This window comes from Oncorhynchus clarkii, chromosome 9, assembly GCF_045791955.1.
Source record: "Oncorhynchus clarkii lewisi isolate Uvic-CL-2024 chromosome 9, UVic_Ocla_1.0, whole genome shotgun sequence".
NCBI classification, from domain to species: Eukaryota; Metazoa; Chordata; class Actinopteri; order Salmoniformes; family Salmonidae; genus Oncorhynchus; species Oncorhynchus clarkii.
The window spans coordinates 15247604-15273550 of NC_092155.1; the positions used below are offsets into that span (position 1 = coordinate 15247604).

Genomic DNA, 25947 nt, shown 5'->3' on the forward strand with positions numbered 1-25947 from the left:
ATCAACACTAGAAATTGTACACTATAAAATCAACACAAGGTAACAATGGCCAATTCCATATGCTCACTCCATAGAAGCATATCTGTTCTACATAGTATATTTCTATCTGATCTATCTGATAGTTCTATTATTATGCTCTCCAGTGAATGCAACGCAGGTATGAGGAATACTGTAAGTGTAGCTTCAGTGAAGTAAACACTTGTTGATTCACCATCAAGGACTACAATATTACTCAGTGATAAAATAGTTCAGCTCTCTCAAGTGAGCTTCGACTGCCACGGTGCCAGGTCTTTGAACTGCTATCAGGCAGCCTTGGACCAATATGCGAAATGTCAACAACCTTTCGGACCATTTCTACCTCAGTACTCTGCCAACTGGATAGACTTCTTCCACTACAGAGACTACCAAGTGCTACAACAGTAGTGACACGGATATGGGCCTGTGATCATCAAGCGTCTCAGAGTAGATAAACGGATCTAGGATCAGGTCCTCCCTGTCCATAATAATTTGATTCATTATGATCTAAATCGCAAAACTTATCCTAGATCAGCACAGCACTTTTTCTCTGAGACGCTTGACAAATATGAGCCCTGATCTCTCGATTGGTTCTGCCAATAGAAGAGGATCATGAATCAGAAGAGAAGAACACAGAAACACAGCTAAAAGATCAGTAAGTAATCTGAGGAAACACATCTTTCTGGATGCTTTTCCCTACACAGAGTCCCATCTTCCTCAAGTGGATGCAATTCTTTAGCTTTCCAGAAATCACATCTTCCTGTTGTGGAGTGGATGGTATTATGTGGCTACAGTAAATATTGCTTTGATACAAGGTAATACAGGTCAGTGCCCTTGAGATCTGCTGTGTCCCTTCCCGGTCTCTGTTGGTTCTCTGTTCACCCTTCATTGATCAATCATTGACTGACTGGCTAGAGAGCCAACTCCACACACCTGGCCTTTAGTCAACAGACAGCATTCCCCTGGCCTTTAGACAACAGACAGCATTCCCCTGGCCTGTAGTCAACAGACGACATACCCCTGGCCTGTAGTCAACAGACGACCTACCCCTGGCCTGTAATCAACAGACGACCTACCCCTGAGTTTTGGCCATCCATTCTAATAGAATTACCCTAACAGAGGTATCTGCCAATCGAAATCAAGAATTATTATTTTTTATTTTATGTATTTTTTTTCTATGAAAAAGCACTGTTACAGTAAGTGAATCCCTGTGGGAGAATATCAGAGTTGGAGTCGTACATTACTTTTCCGTTATTTTAACTTATTTCTGGGTGGATCCAGGATATTCGGTCTCTACCTTGATCTATACGTCCTGCTGTTCACTGAGGCGTGTCCCTGTACTGCTATGTTTCTGCTGGGTGCTGATAACACGACTGTACAGATACAGCTCACACACCCAGGTGTGTGTGGAAGTGTGTGTGTGGCTTACTCACCCTGCATTGTTCAACCCCTCTGAGAGGCCAGTCAGTCTCTAAAACACCTGCAGTCAGACATGAGCTGAATAACTATCAGAGCACCTGGATCTCACGCTCTCTTTTCTCAATAATATATAAATGTTTTCTCTAGCTCTCTCTCTTGCCCTCTGCATCCGTCTTTCTTTTCCCTCTCTCTAATACCTTTGTCTATCTGTCTGTTTTCACTCTCTCTCCACCTTTCTGTCACCTTTTCTCTCTATATTTTATTACTAACCCCCTATTCTTCACCCCTTGCTCCCTTGTCACCCCCCCCCCCAATCGCTCAATTTCCCTCCCTCTCCAGCTCCTTTTCATCTATCCCTTTCTCTCCCTCCCTCTCTTCATCCAACAACAAGCTTCCAGTGTAATGGAAAGCAGGGTAAACAATCATGTTGGCAGGGGCTCCCCTTTCTCATCTGGCTTCTCTTTCTCTACTGGCTATGCGTCTGACAAACAACATACACTGAGGTAGTCTAAATTTGGAATTTAGGGTGAAAGGTTGAGATATTAAAGGTTAAACTGTTTGCTGTGTAGTTTGTGTGTGTGTGTGTGTGTGTGTGTGTGTGTGTGTGTGTGTGTGTGTGTGTGTGTGTGTGTGTGTGTGTGTGTGTGTGTGTGTGTGTGTTTGTTCTCAAGGGTATGCAACATGAGAGGGGTATTAATAGCTAAATAAGATTTTAGATTTGTAGAGGGAGTGGGGGCGACTCAGAGAATCTCAGACAGTTCTTCCAGGTTCAACTTTGTTATACAACGCAAAGGAAGGGCTGTGCTTCAAAGAATACATGGCCGATTATATACAGTTGAAGTCAGAAGTTTACATACACCTTAGCCAAAAACATTCCAACTTAGTTGTTCACAATTCCTGACATTTAATCCAAGTAAAAATCCCCTGTTTTAGGTCAGTTAGGATAACCACTTTATTTTAAGAATGTGAAATGTCAGAATAATAGTAGAGATAATTATTTATTTAATCTTTTGTTTCTTTCATCACATTCCCAGTGGGTCAGAAGTTTACATACACTCAATTAGTACTTGGTAGCATTGCCTTTAAATTGTATAATTTGGGTCAAACATTTTGGGTAGCCTTCCACAAGCTTCCCACAATAAGTTGGGTGAATTCTGGCCCATTCCTCCTGACAGTGCTGGTGTAACTGAGTCAGGTTTGTAGGCCTCCTTGCTCGCATACGCTTTTTCAGTTCTGCCCACAAATTCTATAGGATTGAGGTCAGGGCTTTGTGATGGCCACTCCAATAATTTGACTTTGTTGTCCTTAAGCCATTTATCAACAACTTTGGAAGTATGCTTGGGGTCATGTCTATTTGGAAGACCCATATAGCATTGAACAGACCTGAGCACGGGAGCTTCATGTTTTAGTCTCTATCTATAAGCTGGGAACAACAAAATGGAGTCGTGGACAGCTTTTCCGAAAGGAGGGCGGGGGAGGGCCTTATATGCGTTGCGGAAGTTAGAATAACAATGATCCAGGGTTTTACCAGCCCTGGTAGCACAATCGACAGAATTTAGGGAGTCTTGTTTTCAGATTAGCCTGGTTAAAATCCCCAGCTACAATGAATGCATCCTCAGGACATGTGGTTTCCAGTTTACATAGTCAAATAAAGTTTGTTCAGGGCCATTGATGTGTCTTCTTTGGGGGGGGGGGGATATTTGCTGCTGTGATTATAATCGAAGAGAATTCTCTTGGTAGATAATGCGGTCGACATTTGATTGTGAGGAATTCAGTCAGGTGAACAGAAGGACTTGAGTTCCTGTATGTTGTTATGATCACACCACGTCTCGTTAATCATAAGGCATACCCCCCCGGCCTCTCTTCTTACCAGAAAGATGCTGGTTTCTGTCGGCGCGATGCGTGAAGAAACCAGCTGGCTGTACCGACTCCGATAGCGTGTCTCGAGTGAGCCAACAAAATGCTGCATAGTTTCCTAGGAACGCGAAACGAGGCGGCCATCTCTGTCGTTGCCGGAAGTTATGGAGATCTGATCCTACATCTTTACTGCCCATAATAAACAGAGCTCTCTCCCAAAAGAATTCCTCAGCTGTGCTGATCTTATAAGAATAGCACAAACATCTAAGCAGAAGTGAAGGGTTAAAACACACACAGTAATTGAGATTACTACATGGATATACTGTATATTGTATCATAATAATGAAGATATTGCTTCAAATCTCAGTCTTCAGTATTCAGGGGGTTGTTGTTTTTCCAACACGTCCGCTATGTGTTTGCAGGTTGTCATTTATTGTCATGAATCTTGCCCTGGAGGCAGCTCTGCAGAGTGGTCTCCAGCTGACACAGATACAGCAACCTGCTCTTTGTCTTCCATACTGTGTGTCTGTATAAGCTTTTCTGTGTCTGCAAGCGTGTGAGAGTAAAGATCTGTTCGGTTCTGAACAAGTATGCCTTTGAGAAGAGGCAAAACAAAGAGATAGAGAGAGAGAAAGAAGAACAAAATGTCTAAAGGAATAGAACAAGCGACTCTAGCCACCATGGAGATATTGAGAGGTGCCAAAGCTCGCTCTCTCTCCCGCACTCTCTCGGAAACATAGTTTGCCTATGCTTCTAAAGGAAAGGACTGCTATCTCTCTCCCTCCACTCTCTCTCTCAATATCAATATTTTCTGTGTGTCACTCAAGTCTTCACACGGTTTTCTTTTCATTTCTGTGAGACCGTTATGGTGAACCTGTTCATGAATATCGCTCATTTACAATGATTCAAACCAGGGCTAACCACATTGCTACAAACACTTCCTTGACAAACACACACAGGCAGACCCCCCACCCCCTTCCCTCCAAACACACACACACACACACCCCTTTCCCTCCAAACACACACACACACACACAGGCAGACACCCCACCCCCTTCCCTCCAAACACACACACACCCCTTTCCATCCAAACACACACACACACACACGCAGACCCCCCACCCCCTTCCCTCCAAACACACACACACCACACACACCCCTTTCCCTCCAAACACACACACACACACAGGCAGAGCCCCCCACCCCCACCCCCCACCCCCTTCCCTCCAAACACACAGGCAGATCTCCCCTTCTCTCCAAACACACACACACGCAGACCCCCCCTTCCCCCCAAACACATGTGCACATACATACACACACACAAACATATTTGACCTTCACGTTAGGGGATATTGCTATACAGATGTAGGATCTTAATTTGAGACAGTTTGCTACAGCAGGAAAATAATCCTGCAGCAACAGGAAGTGTGAATGATGTGAATGATTATGTGGATTATAAATAATTAACATTTTTGTAGGGATTGACACATTATTCGTTAGAGCAAATCAAGTCTAAAAATGTAAGTGGAATTTCAAACTTCAGAAGCCTTTTTAAAACTCAAATAGACATGTTTGCATTTCCTGCCATGCAGGAAAATTCTCATCAACAAAAGAGTGATCAAATTAAGGTCTTGCATCTGTAGCCGATCCAGATAGCCAGATATGAACAGTAGCTATAGGAGGCCACCACCTGGCAGCGTTCAGTGAGTAAGTCAGCAAAGCCAAAATAAATCAAACGCCTAACTTCAGTGTGAATGTCAAATTGAATCTAAATTAGTCTCTACAAATCAAATGCACATCGTGCTTGTATAATGTTATTTGGTTGACAATGGTGAGAGAGTGAATGATACCAACCAAATACAGTAAACCATACCTATTAGAGGTCGACTGATTATGATTTTTCCACGCCGATACCGATTATTGGAGGACCAAAAAAAGTTGATACCGATAAATCGGTTGATATTTTTTGGCTGAGATAGATATATATATATATATACAGTGCCTTGCGAAAGTATTTGGCCCCCTTGAACTTTGCGACCTTTTGCCACATTTCAGGCTTCAAACATAAAGATATAAAACTGTATTTTTTTTGTGAAGAATCAACAACAAGTGGGACACAATCATGAAGTGGAACGACATTTATTGGATATTTCAAACTTTTTTAACAAATCAAAAACTGAAAAATTGGGCGTGCAAAATTATTCAGCCCCTTTACTTTCAGTGCAGCAAACTCTCTCCAGAAGTTCAGTGAGGATCTCTGAATGATCCAATGTTGACCTAAATGACTAATGATGATAAATACAATCCACCTGTGTGTAATCAAGTCTCTGTATAAATGCACCTGCACTGTGATAGTCTCAGAGGTCCGTTAAAAGCGCAGAGAGCATCATGAAGAACAAGGAACACACCAGGCAGGTCCGAGATACTGTTGTGAAGAAGTTTAAAGCCGGATTTGGATACAAAAAGATTTCCCAAGCTTTAAACATCCCAAGGAGCACTGTGCAAGCGATAATATTGAAATGAAAGGAGTATCAGACCACTGCAAATCTACCAAGACCTGGCCGTCCCTCTAAACTTTCAGCTCATACAAGGAGAAGACTGATCAGAGATGCAGCCAAGAGGCCCATGATCACTCTGGATGAACTGCAGAGATCTACAGCTGAGGTGGGAGACTCTGTCCATAGGACAACAATCATATATTGCACAAATCTGGCCTTTATGGAAGAGTGGCAAGAAGAAAGCCATTTCTTAAAGATATCCATAAAAAGTGTTGTTTAAAGTTTGCCACAAGCCACCTGGGAGACACACCAAACATGTGGAAGAAGGTGCTCTGGTCAGATGAAACCAAAATTGAACTTTTTGGCAACAATGCAAAACGTTATGTTTGGCGTAAAAGCAACACAGCTGAACACACCATCCCCACTGTCAAACATGGTGGTGGCAGCATCATGGTTTGGGCCTGCTTTTCTTCAGCAGGGACAGGGAAGATGGTTAAAATTGATGGGAAGATGGATGGAGCCAAATACAGGACCATTCTGGAAGAAAACCTGATGGAGTCTGCAAAAGACCTGAGACTGGGACGGAGATTTGTCTTCCAACAAGACAATGATCCAAAACATAAAGCAAAATCTACAATGGAATGGTTCAAAAATAAACATATCCAGGTGTTAGAATGGCCAAGTCAAAGTCCAGACCTGAATCCAATCGAGAATCTGTGGAAAGAACTGAAAACTGCTGTTCACAAATGCTCTCCATCCAACCTCACTGAGCTCGAGCTGTTTTGCAAGGAGGAATGGGAAAAAATTTCAGTCTCTCGATGTGCAAAACTGATAGAGACATTCCCCAAGCGACTTACAGCTGTAATCGCAGCAAAAGGTGGCGCTACAAAGTATTAACTTAAGGGGGCTGAATAATTTTGCACGCCCAATTTTTCAGTTTTTGATTTGTTAAAAAAGTTTGAAATATCGAATAAATGTCGTTCCACTTGATGATTGTGCCCCACTTGTTGTTGATTCTTCACAAAAAAAATACAGTTTTATATCTTTATGTTTGAAGCCTGAAATGTGGCAAAAGGTCGCAAAGTTCAAGGGGGCCGAATACTTTCGCAAGGCACTGTATATAGATTGAATGAACACTTATTTATATTTAATATAATACATCAATAAAATCAATTTAGTCTCAAATAAATATGGTAACATGTTCAATTTAAATAATGCAAAAACAAAGTGTCGGAGAAGAAAGTAAAAGTGCAATATGTGCCATGTAAAAAAGCTAACGTTTAACTTTATTCTTATCATTGGGAGGCTAGCGTCCCACCTCAACAACATACGGTGAAATTGCAGAGTGCGAAATTCAAAATACAAAAGTAGTATTATTAAACATTCATAAAAATATAAGTGTTATACACCATTCTTTAGCTTAGAATCTTGGTAATCGAACCTCTTAGTCCGATTTACACTAGGCTTTACGGCAAAATCATAGCATTTGATCATCTGAGGACAGAGCCTCACCCACTTCCTGCATTAACATGAATTCATAAACTGCACAGGTGTCGCAAAACTCAGTGATAAAGTAAATCACTTGCCTTTGAAGATCTTCATCTTTTTGCAATCCAAAGGGTCCCAGTTACACAATGAATGGTTGTTTTGTTCGAGAAAGTCATTCTTTATATCCCAAAAATGTCCGTTTATTTGGTGTGTGATTTATAAATCCACCTGTCCCAACCCGCCCAACATGCCTACAAAGGAATCTAAAAAGTTACCTGTAAACTTTGTCCAAACAATTCAAACAACGTTTCTAATCCAACCTCAGGTACCCTAGTATGTAAATAATCGATCAAATTTTAGACGGAATATACGGTGTTCAATCAAGGAGAAAAAGAACGAGGAGCGCGCACTCATTCAGGCAAATAGACAAGAGTCCTTCTGAGGGAAACTTAAAAAGAATACGAATACTTCTTCATTTTTCAAAAAACAAGCTTGAAACAATTTCTAAAGACTGTTGACATCTATTGGAAGCCATATGAACTGCAATTTGGGTCCTAATTATTAGACTTTCCCTGAGTAACAGGCAGTTTACTTTGGGCACCTCAGTCACCCAAACTTCCGAATACTGCCCCCTAGCCTTAAAAGGTTAAATCACCCGTTTGGCGAAGTAGGGTGTGATTCAATGATAAATTAACAGGCACCGCATCGATTATATACAACGCAGGACAAGCTGGATAAACTAGTAATATCATCAAGCATGTGTAGTTAACTAGTGATTATGTTAAGATTGAATGTTTTTTACAAGATAAGTTTAATGCTAGCTAGCACCTTACCTTGGCTCCTTGCTGCACTCGCATAACAGGTAGTCAGCCTGCCACGCAGTCTCCTCGTGGAGTGCAATGTAATAGGCCGTGATCGGTGTCCAAAAATGCCAATTGCCGATTGTTATGAAAGCTTGAATTTAATACTTAATACCTACAGTGTAAACAACACCGTGAAGTCCAATCGCTTATAAATATTGTATATATATATATATATATATATAGCTGATTGCAACAGAAACCATTTACCTTTAAACCACAATTTCCATCAGATCTCTACAAATTTGACTGTAGCTTACATCAGACAGTGGCATCACAACAACGTTTTCAGAAATGAGCAACGGCAATGTGATCTGTAATCTACTGATAGGGCTTGATAGCTACTGACTAGACAGCAAAAAAAAATGTAGAGCTGTGATTATGGACTGGTAGTACATTGAGAAAACTGATGGGAGGCTTTTGCTCAGTGGGCCAACACAGGCCCGGGGTTCGAATCCCGGACGGTCACAGGAGCGTAGGGTATCCACCATGCACGTAGAGAATAAATAGAGAGTTTATCTGGACATCGAATCCTCAAAAAGTTCTACAGCTGCACCATCAAGAGCATCCTGACTGGTTGCATCACTGCCAGGTATGGCAACTGCTCGGCCTCCAATCGCAAGGCACTACAGAGGGTAGTGCGAACAGCCCAGTATATCACTTGGGCCAAGCTCCCTGCCATCCAGGACCTCTATACCAGGCGGTGTCAGAGGAATGCCCTAAAAAATGTCAAAGACTCCAGCCACCCTAGTCTTAAGACTGTTCAATCTGCTACAGCAAGGAAAGCAGTACCGGAAAGCCAAGTCTAGGTCCAAGATGCTTCTAAACAGCTTCTACCCCCAAGCCATAAGACTCCTGAACATCTAATCAAATGACTACCCAGACTATTTGCACCCCCCTCTTTTATGCTGCTGCTACTCTCTGTTTTATTATCTATGCATAGTCACTTTAATAACTCTATCTACATGTACATATTACCTCGACTAACCGGTGCCCCCGCACATTGACTCTGTACCGGTACCCCCTATACATAGCCTTGCTATTGTAATTTTACTGCTGCTATTTAATTATTTTTAGTTTAATTTAATTTTTTTGTGTTAGTATTTTTCTTCAAACTGCATTGTTGGTTAAGGGCTTGTAAGTAAGCATTTCACTGTAAGGTCTACACCTGTTGTATTCAGCGCATGTGACAAATACAATTTTATTTTATTTTAAATCAGAGTAATTTGTTAGCCGATGCATCCTTTTTTCTGAGAGGATATGTGGAACATATTACTGTTCTCTAAATAGAAAGGAGTCTCCCTTTCTCATTTTGCCTTACTGTCTATAGACTAGCAGAGGCACCGACAACACCTGTTTTACTTTCACACAGAGTACTCTCTGAACGCTTTAGTTCAGGGAGATGGAGTACTGAGTTGCTGTTGTTGTCTTGTTCTGGATGGCAACCATCTACATTCATGCTGTTAATTCAACCAGTCGTGTGTGTGTGTGTGTGTGTGTGTGTGTGTGTGTGTGTGTGTGTGTGTGTGTGTGTGTGTGTGTGTGTGTGTGTGTAGTTATGGACACCAATTACCAGTAAAGCCTCTAAATTAACAATACAGAGATTCATGTGCTGGAGATGGGTTGGTTATGTAAAATGACACGTAAATGAAAAGGAGATATGATTGTCTGAATAACAGATTGTGTGGCTGGAGTACCAAAACTCATAACACATCCCAAATGACACCCTATTCACAATTTAGTGCACTACCTTTGACCAGAGCGCTGTGGGACTGTGTAGGGAACTCTTAGTGTGCTCTTTGGGATGCATCCATACAGGAACTAATGGGTGTTGTTACAGCAGCCTAATGTGGTGCTATATTGTAAAAAAAACTTTCTTAAACTGTGATGGTGTTTTCAAAATGCCATGACATGTTGAGACTGGGTTACAAAACATGAGTCAATAGGAGTGGGGGGGATCTAAAATGGATCCACACACACCACACACACCAGCCTCAGTCCCACACAAACACCACGTGTCTCTCACACACACACACACACACACACACACACACACACACACACACACACACACACACACACTCTCCCCCTAACACACACACACTCTCCCCCTCACACACACCTGAGGGCAGCACCAAAACAACACAAGGTCCAACCCTACAACCCGTAGCCAAATGGACCCAGCACGGGAAACATGAATGAAGGAGGGAAGCATGGTGGGTTGTGATGGTTATAAATAGGATTGTGTTGAGTGGCTGTAAGAGCAGCGTGTGTGTGTGTGTGTGTGTGTGTGTGTGTGTGTGTGTGTGTGTGTGTGTGTGTGTGTGTGTGTGTGTGTGTGTGTGTGTGTGTGTGTGTGTGTGTGTGGGAACAGACAGGGTATTATACTGGTTGGCCTATCTGTGTCTGGCCCTGGGCCACAGGGAACACAGTGTAAATACTGAGATATTCACTACTGCACATGGATACAGACATAAAACTCACTGACTGTCAACACACCTAGCAGGGAACACAGTTAAGAGAAAGTTAATGTAGTCAACACAGTCAACACCCCGATCTAGACACATAGCCTACCCCGATCTAGACACATAGCCTACCCCGATCTAGACACATAGCCTACCCCGATCTAGTAACAAAGCCTACCCCGATCTAGACACATTGCCTACCCCAATCTAGACACATAGCCTACCCCAATCTAGACACATAGCCTACCCCGATCTAGACACATAGCCTACCCCTATCTAGACACATAGCCTACCCCAATCTAGACACATAGCCTACCCCAATCTAGACACATAGCCTTACCCCGATCTAGACACATAGCCTACCCCGATCTAGACACATAGCCTACCCCGATCTAGACACATAGCCTACCCCGATCTAGACACATAGCCTACCCCAATCTAGACACATAGCCTACCCCGATCTAGACACATAGCCTACCCCGATATAGACACATAGCCTACCCCGATATAGACACATAGCCTACCCCGATCTAGCTAGACACATAGCCTACCCCGATCTAGACACATAGCCTACCCCGATCTAGACACATAGCCTATCCCAATCTAGACACATAGCCTACCCCAATCTAGACACATAGCCTTACCCCGATCTAGACACATAGCCTTACCCCGATCTAGACACATAGCCTACCCCGATCTAGACACATAGCCTACCCCAATCTAGACACATAGCCTACCCCGATCTAGACACATAGCCTACCCCGATATAGACACATAGCCTACCCCGATCTAGCTAGACACATAGCCTACCCGATCTAGACACATAGCCTACCCCGATCTAGACACATAGCCTACCCCAATCTAGACACATAGCCTACCCCGATCTAGACACATAGCCTACCCCGATCTAGACACATAGCCTACCCTAATCTAGACACATAGCCTACCCCGATATAGACCAAAATAAGTCGCTCCAAATGGACCTTAGGTAGAACTGCCTACCTACCCCACCCACTACACACTGCTGGGAATGCCAATGTCTCAATGTCTCAATGCCAATGCCAATGTCTCAATATCTCTATCTCATTGAATATGTCTTTAAATGCTGTATGACTTATTGCGTGTGCATGTATGTGTGTGTGTGTGTGTGTGGTGTGTGTATGAACAACATTGAATATGTCTTTAAATGCTGTATGACTCATTGCGTGTGCATGTGCGTGCATGTGTGTGTGTGTGTGTGTGTGTGTATGCTTGTGGAAGCCTGTGCTGTGGCTGCCGTGAGCAGAGCAAGGAGGCAGCCTATAGGCCTAGATGTGCACGCACAACTGAAGCCTGCCCTATTGCCTGTGTCATTCTTTGAATCAAAACACTTAGATTTTCGCCATGCCAATGCAATGGTTTGTGGCTGCAGCACATATATATTCATTTGCTGTAATCTAACTATGAAAAATCTCTGAAAGGTCCGAAAATTAACATGAACGCACATGAGTCTTCATGCTGGGCGAGCAGAGCGCGACACACCTCCATTTGACATTGACACACATTTCCCCCGTGGTTCGTGCACACACCGCGCGCAAGGAACCTCGCGCGGGTCTATCCCCATCCCCCAGCCCGAGACACACAAATACACAGACAAAAACAGAAGGTATAACCATATTATATGTGGGGAGGGGTGGGGGTTATTTCTGTCTGGGGAGTGAAAACACTGAACAAAGACCGTCAATGGCAACGCCACAAGTGCGCGCGCGCGCACACACACACACACCTATCCCTTCTAGCCGTCGAGAAAATATGACATATTTATCCCTATATCCCTTTGTTTGTGAAAATAAACAGAGCGCCATGCTAAACCAGGCACTGTTTACAAGTAGCCTATACCAGTGCATGTTTTCACTCAGCGGGGTAAAGACTGGGGTCACAGCTCAAATGATCATAACAAACTGTAACATTATTCTCAGCATGCACACTGTTGCAGAATAGGAAAAAAATGCATTTATATACCCGAATTTGGTGAATAAATGGCATGTTCTCGCTCCGTCCATCAAAACCTTTTGTCCTAAATGGTTGTTTTTTATTTGCATTGCTGGCCTATACCAGTGGATGTTTTGACACAGCGGGGCAAAGACTGGGGTCACAGCTCAAATGATCATAACAAACTAACACTATTCTCATCATGCACACTGTTGCAGAATAGGAAAAAAATGCATTTATATACCCGAATTTGGTGAATAAATGGCATGTTCTCACTCTGCCCATCAAAATCTTTTGTTCTAAACGTGTTGTTTTTTACTTGCATTTTACTCAACACGACTGTTGAGGTTATTTGAAAATTATGACAAAAGACTTGCCTAAAATGACACGAGAAAACGAAACACTAACACTATGTTATTAACAATTATTTAGTGAAATAACAATAGTGTACTTACCCTAAGTCAACAAACTAATTCTGACAAAATAAGGACGTCTAAAGAAATATGCAAATGACACAACTCTTGTCTCTTTTTCAGTGATTTCTTGTTTTCACACTTGTCCCTCGGATGCTCCCAACAATCTTTCTTGATATTTCAATTTCTTCCACCTCCGTTATTTTTCGCTGACCGTTCTTCAGTTTCACAGGGCTTTATTTAAAAAAAATGTTTTTTTTACCGTTCTTTCAGGAAAATAAATATGGACCCGTCAATCAAGAGACACGGATAACGTTACTTTACTACGATTTAGGGGAGGGACAACTATGCTTTTATGTAAAGTATCCGTTAGCAGGTCAATATTTCGCATATATTTAATAAAAGCGTTCAAATTGCAAAACTATCCTAAACTGACAACTACAATGGTTATCTAACGACTAAATGGCGATGTGATATTGGCAAAAGCTCTTCGTCTAACTCTCGGCTCCCCCCCCTCTCACGGGTGATGGTAGGCGCCCGTTGTTGAAATAGCTTGTGGAACAAAACGCCCACGCATTCCAAGGTTCTGGTTACAGTTTTGAAGTAGATACGATGATTCGAAAAACAGTGCTATTGGGGATGTGCAAATAGAACAAATATACACACCTCAAAGTAAAACAGAGAGAAATGGAAAAGGATGTTTTTGTGAAGGATGTCAAAGGGGTAAGCTACCGGGTAGGAAAGCGAGGCAGGGAATGGTGTTTGGGTTCTTGAAAAATTAGTACAGAAGTGTTGTGTCGGAATGGTTTGAGATAAACGGAATAACTGAAGGCTACTAAACTTTTCGATCATTGGAGAGTTAAAACATTACGCTATTTTTGGGGGACTTTTTGTTTTGTTCGATTTTATGTGATTGGGGTGTGACAAGTTGGGTATACAATACCCAATAAATCTTTCTCTCTCCCAATCTCAATTCACATATGTTTACGTTGCCAAAGCAAGTGAAATGGATAATAAACAAAGGTGAAATAAACGACAAGTAAACATTACACTAAATAACTTTTAAAAGAATAGAGACATTTGAAATGGCTGTGTACAGTGTTGTAACAATGTTCAATTACAAAACGGAAAAAATAAACAGATACATTTGGGTTGTATATACAATGGTGTTTGTGCCTCACTGGTTGCCATTTTCTTGTAGCTTGACATGTCGCAGAATTATTCTGCTGCTCTGTCTTGCTCTATATACTTAAGTCTGAGAATTTCACAAGTTGTAAAGGTGCTACACAGGATTTAATTTTACATTTTTACATTGCAATTTCAGAAAATGTCCATAATATACACTATATATACAAAGTATGTGGAAACCCCAATAAATTAGTTGATTCAGATATTTCAGGCACACCTGTTGCTGACCGGTGTATAAAATCGGGTACACCGCCAATGCAATCTCCATAGACAAACATTGTCAGTAGAATGGCCTAACTGAAGAGGTCAGTGACTTTCAATGTGCCACCGTCATAGGATGCCACCTTTCCAACAAGTCAGTTTGTCAAATTTCTGCCCTGCTACAGCTGCCCCGGTCAACTGTAAGTGCTGTTATTGTGAAGTGGAAACGTCTAGGAGCAACATCGGCTCAGCCACGAGGTGGTAAGCTCACAAAACTGGACCGCAGAATGATGAAGCACGTGGAGCGTAAAAATCTTCTATCCTTGGTTGCAACACTCACTACCGACTTCCAAACTGCTTCTGGGAGCAATGTCAGCATAAGAACTGTTCATCGGGAGCTTTGTGAAATGTGTTTCCATGGCCAAGCAGCTGCACACAAGCCTAAGATTACCATGTGCAATGCCAATTGTCAGCTGGAGTGGTGTAAAGCTCACCACCATTGGACTCTGGATCAGTGGAAAAGCGTTCTCTGGACTGATGAATCACGCTTCCTGGCAATCCAACTGACGAATCTGGGTTTGGCAGATGCCAGGAGAACTCGACTTGCCCCAAAGCATAGTACCAACTGTAAAGTTTGGTGGATGAGGAATAATGATCTGGGGATGTTTGTCATGGTTCTAGCCATGCCCCTTAGTTCCAGTGAAGGCAAATCTTAAAACCTCTTAGGGATAGCCCCCTTTTTTTCAATTTTCGCCGAAAATGACATACCCAAATCTAACTGCCTGTAGCTCCGGCCCTGTTGCAAGGATATGCATGTTCTTGGTACCATTTGAAAGGAAACATTTTGAGGTTTGTGGAAATGTGAATTTAATGTAGGAGTATATAAGACAGTAGATCTGGTAGAAGAAAAAAACAACTTTAAAAAAAAAACACCATCTTTGAAATGCAACAAAAAAGTCCCAAATCTAGCTACCACTCTGGTTGTAATTCCGATGGTGTCCACAAGAGGGCAGAAGTGTATGTGCAAAGTTTCAGACTGATAACTTGAAGTATGAGCAAGCTACATGACATTTAGTGTGAAGACACCCAGGTACATTTGGGCAAATCGTGAAGGAGACATTTACATGACATTTTTTCTACAAGAATATCGTCAAATCTGTATACTTGGACTTGGACTTCCAGTATTAGAAGCCATATTGTAAGTTCAACATTTGCAAAACACCCAGTTTTCATAACATCATACGTCTCCTTATTCTTGTCATTTTTATCCAAAACAAAAAGGTTTACTGTCGCACAAGGTTAGCAAATGTTTACTCCCGTAAAGCCCAGCTCATTGGCTAATTTGACAAAGTTAATCAAGTGAAGACAGCCCGCGTCATCGGCACTCCATGAAGGCGTCGCTCTCTGACCAAATTTGGTGTCCTATAGGATATACACTACAATCCTAATGATATAGTGAAGTCTTGTTACGTTTTAGGATCTCTGAGGAATAAATACAAACGTGATTTGACTGGTTGAAACAACGTTTATGGTTAGATTTTCACAGATTCCTTTCTTTGCAAATTGAACGATTGGAAATACAAACTCGATCTTGCATCTTGCAGGAAAGTCAGTTAAGAACAAGTTCATATTTACAATGACGGCCTAGGAACAGTGGGTTAACTGCCTTGTTCAGGGGCAGAACGACAGATTTTTACCTTGTCAGCTCAGGGATTCGATCGTTGCAACCTTCCGGTTACTAGTCCAACTCTCTAACCACTAGGCTACCTGCCATCCTGTTGACAGGATACCTAATCCCTAAGAAGGTTTATAGCATACAATGACATTCTAGACGATTCTGTGCTTCCAACTTTGAGACAAGAGTTTGGGGAAGGCCCTTTCCTCTTTTAGCATGACAATGCCCCCGTGCACAATGCAAGGTCCATATGTGCGGGAGCACCAGTTAGTTGAGGTAGTATGTACATGTAGGTAAAGTGACTATGCAATGATGACAACACAGAGTGGCAGTGGTGGGGAGGGGGGATGCGAATAGTCTGGGTAGCCATTTGACTAGATGTTCAGTCTTATGGCTTGGGGGTAGAAGCTGTTTAGAAGCCTCTTGGACCTAGACTTGGCGCTCCGGTACCGCTTGCCTTGTGGTAGCAGAGAGAACAGTCTATGACTAGGGTGGCTGGAGTATTTGACCATTTTTAGGGCCTTCCTCTGACACTGCCTGGTATAGAGTTCCTGGATGACAGGAAGCTTGGCCCCAGTGATGTACTGTGCCTTGCGGTCGGAGGCCGAGCAGTTTCCAAACCAGGCAGTGATGCAACCAGTGCAGCTGTAGAATCTTTTGAGGATCTGAGGACCCATGCCAAATCTTTTCAGTCTCCTGAGGGGGAATAGGTTTTGTCGTGTCCGCTTCACGACTGTCATGGTGTGCTTGGACCATGTTAGTTTGTTGGTGATGTGGACACCAAGGAACTTGAAGCTCTCAACCTGCTCCATGTCGATGAGAATGGGGGCGTGCTCGGTCCTCTTTTTCCTGTAGTCCACAATCATCTTCTTTGTCTTGATCACGTTGAGGGAGAGGTTGTTGTCCTGGCACCACACTGCCAGGTCTCTGACCTCCTCCCTATAGGCTGTCTCGTTGTTGTCGGTGATCAGGCCTACCACTTGTGTGTCATCGGCAAATTTAATGATGGTGTTGGAGTCGTGTCTGGCCGTGCAGTCATGAGTGAACAGGGAGTACAGGAGGGGGCTGAGCACGCACCCCTGAGGGGCCCCTTGTTGAGGATCAGCGTGGCGGATGTGTTGTTACTTACCCTTACCACCTGGGGGCAGCCCGTCAGGAAGTCCAGGATCCAGTTGCAGAGGGAGGTGTTTAGTCCCAGGGTCCTTAGTTTAGTGATGAGCTTTGAGGGCACTATGGTGTTGAACGCTGAGCTGTTGTCAATGAATAGCATTCTCACATAGGTGTTCCTTTTGTCCAGGTGGGAAAGGGCAGTGTGGAGTGCAATAGAGACTGCATCATCTGTGGATCGGTTGGGGCGGTATGCAAATTAGTGTGGGTCTAGGGTTTCTGGGATGATGGTGTTGATATGAGCCATGACCAGCCTTTCAAAGCACTTCATGGCTACAGACGTGAGTGCTATGGGTCGGTAGTCATTTAGGCAGGTTACCTTAGTGTTCTTGGGCACAGGCACTATGGTGGTCTGCTTAAAACATGTAGGTACTACAGACTCGGACAGGGAGAGGTTGAAAATGTCAGTGAAGACACTTGCCAGTTGGTCACCGTCCTTGTAATCCGTCTGGTCCTGCGGCCTTGTGAATGTTGACCTGTCTAAAGGTCTTACTCACATCGGGCTGCGGAGAGCGTGATCACACAGTCTTCCGATACAGCTGGTACTCTGTGTTATTTGCCTCGAGGCGAGCATAGAAGTAGTTAAGCTCTTCGGGTAGGCTCATGTCACTGGGCAGCTCTCGGCTGTGCTTCCCTTTGTAGTCTGTAATGGTTTGCAGGCCCTGCTACATCCGACGAGCGTCGGAGCCTGTGTAGTATGACTCGATCTTTGTCCTGTATTGATGCTTTGCCTGTTTGATGGTTTGTCAGAGGGCATAGCGGAATTTCTTATAAGCTTCTTGAAAGCAGCAGTTCTAGCCTTTAGCTCAGTGTGGATGCTTCCTGGAATCCATGGCTTCTGGTTGGGGTATGTACGTACGGTCACTGTGGAGACGATGTCATTGATGTGGTGTGCTCCTCAATGCCATTGGAGGAATCCCGGTACATATTCCAGTCTGTGCTAGCAAAACAGTCCTGTAGCTTAGCATCTGCTTCATCTGACCACTTTTCTATTGATCTAGTCACTGATGCTTCCACGTGTGGTCTGGCTCTGGCCCAACCCAATGGTTTCTGGACCAATCAGATGGCCCCGAATGGGTTCGAATTCAGTGAAGGGTCAGGGAGGGAATCAGATCCAGACTCATTGTGGAGAAGAAACTAACGTCTGTGGGCGTGGCCGGAGCAAGGAGTCTGGGTAGCCAGGCAACTTTTCTTAAGGTAGAAAGTCACACATCTTGCTGCTATGATGGCACACTGTGATATTTCACCCAATAGATATGGGAGTTTATCAAAATTGAATTTGTTTTCAATTTCTTTGTGGGTCTGTGTAATCTGAGGGAAATATGTGTATCTTATATGGTCATACATTTGGCAGGAGGTTAGGAAGTACAGCTCAGTTTCTACCTCATTTTGTGGGCAGTGTGCACGTAGCCTGTCTTCTCTTGAGAGCCAGGTCTGCCTACGGCGGCCTCTCAATAGCAAGGCTACGCTCACTGAGTCTGCACATAGTCAAAGCTTTTTTTCATTTTGGGTCAGTCACGGTGGTCAGGTATTCTGCCACTGTGTACTCTGTTTAGGTCGAAATAGCATTCCAGTTTGTTCAGGTTTTTGGTTAATTCTTGCCAATTTGTCAAGTAATGATCTTTTTGCTTTCTCTTGATTTGGTTGGGTCTAATTGTGTTGCCCTCTCTCTCTCTCTCTCTCTCTCTCTCTCTCTCTCTCTCTCTCTCTCGGTCTCTCTCTCTCCCTCTCGGTCTCTCTCTCACACACACACAGATCCCCATTAAGTTACAGTGACACACCACAGACTCATTTCTGTTGCCATGACGCACCACAAACACCTCTCCCAGTCTCCCTCCAGTTACCTCCAACTCCAGTCAACAGCAGCATCTGATGAGACATAATTAAAATTTTAAAAAGCTATAAAAAAAAAACATCTAACACACAGTAATTTACAGTTGTAAACTCACAAGAACCATTCAACTGGTCTTATCAGCCTCAAGCAGCCACAATTCGTTTGAAAGGGCTTAGGGGTCGATTAAGATTGGGAAATAGACTGCCTTATCCATCCTTCATTTTAACAGTGACATCCATGAGACATATCAATGCATTAGAATTTGCAGGCAGTTAACGTGATCGACCTTGAAGCGTAGGACACACAGATAGTGGAAACCTAAATCCTTCGAACCGTTCAACATCCCATCAAAATGAATACAGTGATCTTGACCGTGTGTCAGAAGGTGGTTTTTAGAGTCCCATCCCACACAGGTCACTATGACATGGACAGGTCATATATCATTCACAGGAAACGGTTTGAAAGTCAACCATGGAAACTCCCAATGGAAAACATGCCAGTTCAGTTTAGAGCGCAGTTTGCCAAGTCAGTGTATAACTCTTCATGTCAACAAATGAGCCGTGTTAGTTACAGTCAAGAAAATAATACATTATCATCAACTCAACAGTCCAATTTGACAAGGTACCATAGCTTACTTAATCACACAATGAAATACAGGAACAGCCGTTGGCTTTAGAGCAGGGGAATAAAAGGTGTTTTATTTATTTTGTTGATAAGGATGTCGCAGACCAACTGTTGAGCCAGGAACAAAGCCACCTGAAGTGAAAATGGAACAATATAGGAATTGTTTTGGCACTGAGAAGCAAGCACTGTGTGCTTCAAATAAATTTTGATTGGTCACATACACATGGTTAGCAGATGTTATTGCCAGTGTAGCGAAATGCTTGTGCTTCTAGTTCCGACAGTACAGCAATATATAACGAGTAATGTGTGTGTGTGTGTGTGCATGCGTGCTCGGCTTTAAAAATCATGTGCAGGACTTTAAAAAACATCAAACCGTTGATCAATTATTCAACTGTTAGCTTTTTGAGCAGTCCATCCACATGTCCATGTTGTTCCTTTCCCCAACCACCAACCTCCCCACTTCATTATCTGAATGTGTGCTGATAAAATAACAGTCCTCACACAGCATTGATCCACCAGACATTGGTTCAAACAATATTAGAAATCGTACAAATCCTCCGCTGTGCTTGATAAAGCTTTGCCTGGCACAGTGGAACCAATGTAACATTCCCAAAAGGGAAAATCATCCACCCGCACGTCTGTCATTCCAGATTAATCCAACACTCAAAGCATTTTTAAATATTATGAATACTATTTGAACCCAGGTTTGCCTGCTGGACAGGGCTGTAGTCAATTATAGTGTAGTGATGATGAGATTGGAGCTGTTGTTAGATTTCTGTCTAACAAAGAAGAGTCCTGTTTCAGTCTGACTGATGATATATGTTTCCATCTAACCCAGCCTCATAACAACATGTCCTTCTTCTGCCAAGTGAATAGTCAGAAATCTCATCCCAGCTGTTCACAATGTCCCTCCATCCCAGTCTTTCAGGCAGATATCCTTCCAGTCTCTCTCTCTCTCTCTCTCTCTCAATTACATTTTAATTTAAGGGGCTTTATTGGCATGGGAAACGTATGTTTACATTGCCAAGCAAGTGCAATAGATAAAAAGCTAAAGTGAAATAAACAATAACAAATGTACAGTAAACATTACACTCACAAAAGTTATCTCACACCCTCTCTCTCTCTCTCTCTCTCTCTCTTTTGTCCTTCAGATGATCACAGCAAACTCAAAGTCAGTGAATTCCGATTCTTTGTTCCACATGATGATCACCAGGACTTTGGGCCTAAGCGTGACAATCACCTTCATCATCATTGTGTTTGAATATTGCCTCTTCTCTTTGCTCCACTTGATCTGAGCTTTGCTCCACTTGATCCCTGATATTGTTGCAAGGTCCCAGTTTAATCCGTTTAACTAACTCCTAATTTTCCCGTCTTGGTCGTTTCTCTCACTCTCCCTCTCTCCTGGTGTTTTTGCCCTGATGGTTTCTTAGATCTTCAGAATATTGCCTCCTCTACCTCAAATGATTGTTGATGAAGATGTTCTGGATGTGGTGTTTCAGACTGATTGCTTTCCCCCTCATTCTCTGATGCCCCTGATCAACTGCAGGCTCCTGTTAATCTGTTTAGTTTAACCCCGCTACCACCCCTTGTCCACCTCCCTCGGCTCCATCCTACCCCATCGCCATTTAACCTCCCAGTGCTTCACTCTGTTCCTGCTGTCCTTGTTACAGAGAAACGGGGTTAATGTACATATGTAGGATCTTAATTTGAGCCAGTTTGCTAAATAAGGAAAATAATCCTGCAGCAACAGGAAATGTGAATTATTATGTGGATTATAATGAATGGACATTTTTGTAGGGAGTTGATGTATTTTTCGTTAGGGCAAATCAAGTCTGGAATTGCAAAGTGGAAATGACAAACTTTAGAGGCATTTTTGTAAACTAAATACACTATACATTTGCTTTTCCTGTTGGGCAGGAAAATTCTCAGCAACATAAGAGTGATCAAATTAAGATCCTGCATCTGTAGTTCCACAGAAAGGGAAAAACAACAGGAAACAACTCAATGGTAATGATCCAGGCCCACTCACCACTCTACAGCTTTCTCCCTCTCTCAACCCAAATGGCTCATATGATGTTCTGTTTGGGACCACAGTACTGCCAGAGACTTTAACTGCAGTATGGTTGGTGTATTAACTGAAGGTCTTTGGGGTTTGTCTATGGGGTTTCTCAGGAATTTAAAGTTATTTGTATTGAAATTAATTGAATGAAGTTGTTTTATTTAAGTGAGTTTTAAGTGTTTTAAGTGTTTTATTTAAGTGAGCCTTAAAGATGTGTTACGAGAAAAACCTTTCTCCTCATTTTATGGACATCCACCTTCTACATTTGTTAAAATAAATAGATCAAATATAATTTGACAGGAACATTTACAAACTCAGCAACTCCAACAAAGTATAAAAGAAAGGAGAGACACCGCAACAACAACAACAACAACAACAACAACAACAACAACAACAACAACAACAACAACAACAACAACAACAACAACAACAACAACAAAAAGAATGGCAGTTTTCGCAGTTGCATTGCTGAGCTTTCTTACCAAGTGACGCAGCGGTCTAAGGCACTGCATCTCAATGCAAGAGGCGTCACTACAGTCCCTGGTTCAAATCACATTCGGCTGTGATTGGGAGTCCCCATAGGGCGGCAAAAATTGGACAAGCGTCGTCCGGGTTTGGCCGGGGTAGACTGTCATTGCAAATAATAATTTGTTCTTAATTAACTGACTTGCCTAGTTAAATAAAGGTTAAATAAAAAATAAGGTTGAAAAGTTATTGGACCTTTTGCTGTTAATTTTATTACAGCTCCAGCATCGACGTTGAAAGCTGTAGAGAACCAGATGAAAGCTGTAGAGAACCAGATGAAAGCTGTAGAGAACCAGATGAAAGCTGTAGAGAACGAGAAAGACCAGCTGCAGAAAGACAATGGAATCACAAGATGACAACAATGTGAAGCACGGTTTCCATGATCATAATTTCAAAATTAAAATGTGCTGAAAATGTTAAATAGTCTTATTTGTGCAGTTGTCTCCACCTTGTGAACAGTAGGTACCAGTAAGCTACAAACACGTTTTGTTTCCTGTTCTTGTCTCTTATACCTACAAAGGGAGCTTTTTCAGTTGGACTTCAAGGTGAAACTATTGGGCCACATGACACCACAATCATATTCGTCTAGAAGAAAGTCAATATAGACATTGGCAACGGATACAACACAAACACAGGTACTTTTATTTTATAAAAAAACAAACATTTTCTCTCATTGTTATTTTTTAAAAAAATGCTTTCCCTTATCCACATTTGTGTCTTTCCTCACTCTCCCTCGCTCTCCTCTCTCCCTTGCTCTTTCTCTCCCTCGCTTTCCTCCCACTCTCCCTCTCTCTCTCTCTCTCTCTCTCTCTGTCACAGGGATCTTTACAGCTCCAGTTGAAGGAGTTCCGGTACCCCCTGTATATAGCCTCCACATTGACTGTTCCGGTACCCCCTGTATATAGCCTCCACATTGACTGTTCTGGTACCCCCTGTATATAGCCTCCACATTGACTGTTCCGGTACCCCCTGTATATAGCCTCGACATTGACTGTTCCGGTACCCCCTGTATATAGCCTCCACATTGACTGTTCTGGTACCCCCTGTATATAGCCTCCACATTGACTGTTCTGGTACCCCCTGTATATAGCCTCCACATTGACTGTTCCGGTACCCCCTGTATATAGCCTCCACATTGACTGTTCCGGTACCCCCTGTATATAGCCTCCACATTGACTGTTCCGGTACCCCCTGTATATAGCCTCCACATTGACTGTTCCGGTACCCCCTGTATATAGCCTCCACATTGACTGTTCCGGTACCCCCTGTATATAGCCTCCACATTGACTGTTCCGGTACCCCCTGTATATAGCCTCCACATTGACTGTTCCGGTACCCCCTGTATATCGCCTCGCTACTGCTATTTTACTGCTGCTCTTCTATTTTTTACTTAACACTTATTTTTCTTCAAACTGCATTGTTGGTTAAGGGCTTGTCAGTAAACATTTCACTGTAAGGTCTACACCTGCGCATGTGACAAATAACATTTGATATGATTTAATTTGATTTGTGTTGTTGAGACAGCTGCATAACATTGGGAGGAGAGGAGGGAGTGGAGAGGAGAAGGGAAGGAGGGAGAGAGGGGGGAGTGTCTGGTGTGTTTGTTTTCTTGAGGAAGTGGCAGCTAGGGGGTGTGTCCCAGCTCCGCTGTGATTGGGAGTGACATCACAACATCCTGCCTGACCTACTTAAAGCAGAGGCAGTCACTATGACATCAGGGCTGTCTTTCACTGCCCCTCTCTCCATCTTTCCCACTCTCTCTCTCTCTCTGTCCATCAATCTCTCTCTTCGTCTCCCTTGCTCTGTTAATCTTTCTTTTTTCACATATCTGTCCCTATCGCTGCTTTGCACTCTCTCTTGCTCCCACCCCCCTCTCTCTCTGTGCCCCTCCCTCTCTCTTTGCGCCCCTCTCCCTCTCTCTCTCTGTGCCCCTTCTCTCTTTTTCACTCTCTCTCTGATCCTTTCTCTATTGCTCCCAGTAGCGGTGCGTGGGTAAAATCACTGGGGATGCCAGAAAAGAAAGCCATATTACAACCTATGTGTTGTGATAATTGCATTGTTTGCTCAAAAACCTGTTAGTTCACATGCCTTGACACCGTGATATACAGTATAGGCCTAAAGGAGACAATAAGAAGACACAGTTTAATAACAAAACCAGAGAGCAACCTCTGTCTGGTGAAGTCCACAAAGAATATTGCATGTAACAAACAGTTACATGACCAAGCAAGTTTCCTAGATTTCCGGACCACTAAACAACTATCGATTTCAAACCACGGAGATTTACCGAAAAGTCGCAAAGAAAACAGGAGGTGCCACCACTATTCCAGCACCATTTCAACTTCAACATCATCAAATCCCCTATGCTTACTCCAGTAACAACTAAAATATACACAAAAAAACAGTTTAGCCCAATCAGTGTAAGCTAAATATGATGTGGCTGTCCATAGTTCTGACTGTGAGCGTGTGTGCATGTAGAAAAAACATCTGACTCCCACTACTTGTAGAGAAACGCCAATGCCATCCTCCTCTTTCATGTTGACAAAATGGTCTATCACTCTGTCATACAGTACACTCTTTTATTTTTTGTTGTCCTCTGCTACCTGGCTAAAATGCTTGCTCGCTAGCATAACTTCCATTCATGGGCAACGTTAGCTAGTTAACATTAGCCTTCTACATCTAGCTACATATTGAACTTCCATCCTCTCAGGCCAGGGGCACAACAATGTATGAATTAATGGTTGGATCAGAATCACCGTTATAATCATTGGCCGCTACAGAGAATGAAGTAAAACCACAAGTCCAAATCCCTATCTCCACCCCTTGGCTAATTTAGGAAAGGGACGATTTTAGCTGGCCAGCTAGCCACCAGAGGACAACACAATTCAAGTTGTTTCTGCCAATGACGTACGATGCGATTTGATAGGAGTGACACCAAATCCAAACTGGCCTCACTTAACACTGATTTTGGTGCGCCAGGACCATTCACAGTTGAGCTCACTCAAAGCTGATTTGGCTATTATTTTATTTTATTTTTTATCATGGGAGGCCAAATGCTCGCTGGCTTCACTTGCATTCAATGCTACGGGTGGCAACAATGTCATACTCTTTTGGACCAGACAGCATCAGATAGACGGCCTACACATACAGAGACAGAGGGGGAGCTGTTTTGCCCGTTTGGATGCTTTCCCGGTGAGAAAAATTCAGCCTCTTGCGAAATTAAGGAAAATTATCAAACACAGAGAGACGAATGATATATATAAAAAATAAAAAAAATAAAAATTATTGGTCAATTTTTTGGGGAAGCCTGACTTTCCTTGGCATGCATGAATACATGTCACTGCTTGCTCTCACCATCCCTCTGTCTCTGTCCCCCCCTCTCACACTCTCTTTCTTTTTCTCTCTCACTCCTTCTCTCTCTCTCTCTCTCTCTCTCTGTGTTTCCACCCTTCGTTCATCTCTCCTCCCCCTCTCTGATGGCTCTGTATAGGTCTGTGTGTCTCTGTCCTGTATGTATGTATACTGTATGTATGTATGTATGTATGTATGTATGTATGTATGTATGTATGTATGTATGTATGTACACTGTATGTATGTATGTATGTATGTTGCAACATAACATCGTGCCTGACCTACTTAAAGCAGAGGCAGTCACCATGTTCCTTTCACTGCCTCTCTCTTTCCCTCTTTC

At 42.9% G+C, this 25947-nt stretch overlaps 1 protein-coding gene and 1 pseudogene across 2 annotated transcripts in view; both read right to left on the bottom strand.

The window, feature by feature from the left end:
• LOC139415958 (NDRG family member 2) overlaps positions 1 to 13743 on the bottom strand; it is a 38893-nt gene extending 25150 nt beyond the window's left edge. The window contains exon 1 of one of the 2 annotated variants that reach the window (XM_071164152.1): positions 13029 to 13743. The gene's annotated coding sequence lies outside the window, so the exon portion shown is untranslated. Of the gene's footprint in view, positions 1 to 1448; positions 1913 to 13028 lie in introns of those variants that run through there. The other variant, XM_071164153.1, reaches the window with a different exon arrangement.
• LOC139415963 (fucolectin-like) overlaps positions 1 to 25947 on the bottom strand; it is a 246422-nt pseudogene that overhangs the window by 161101 nt on the left and 59374 nt on the right.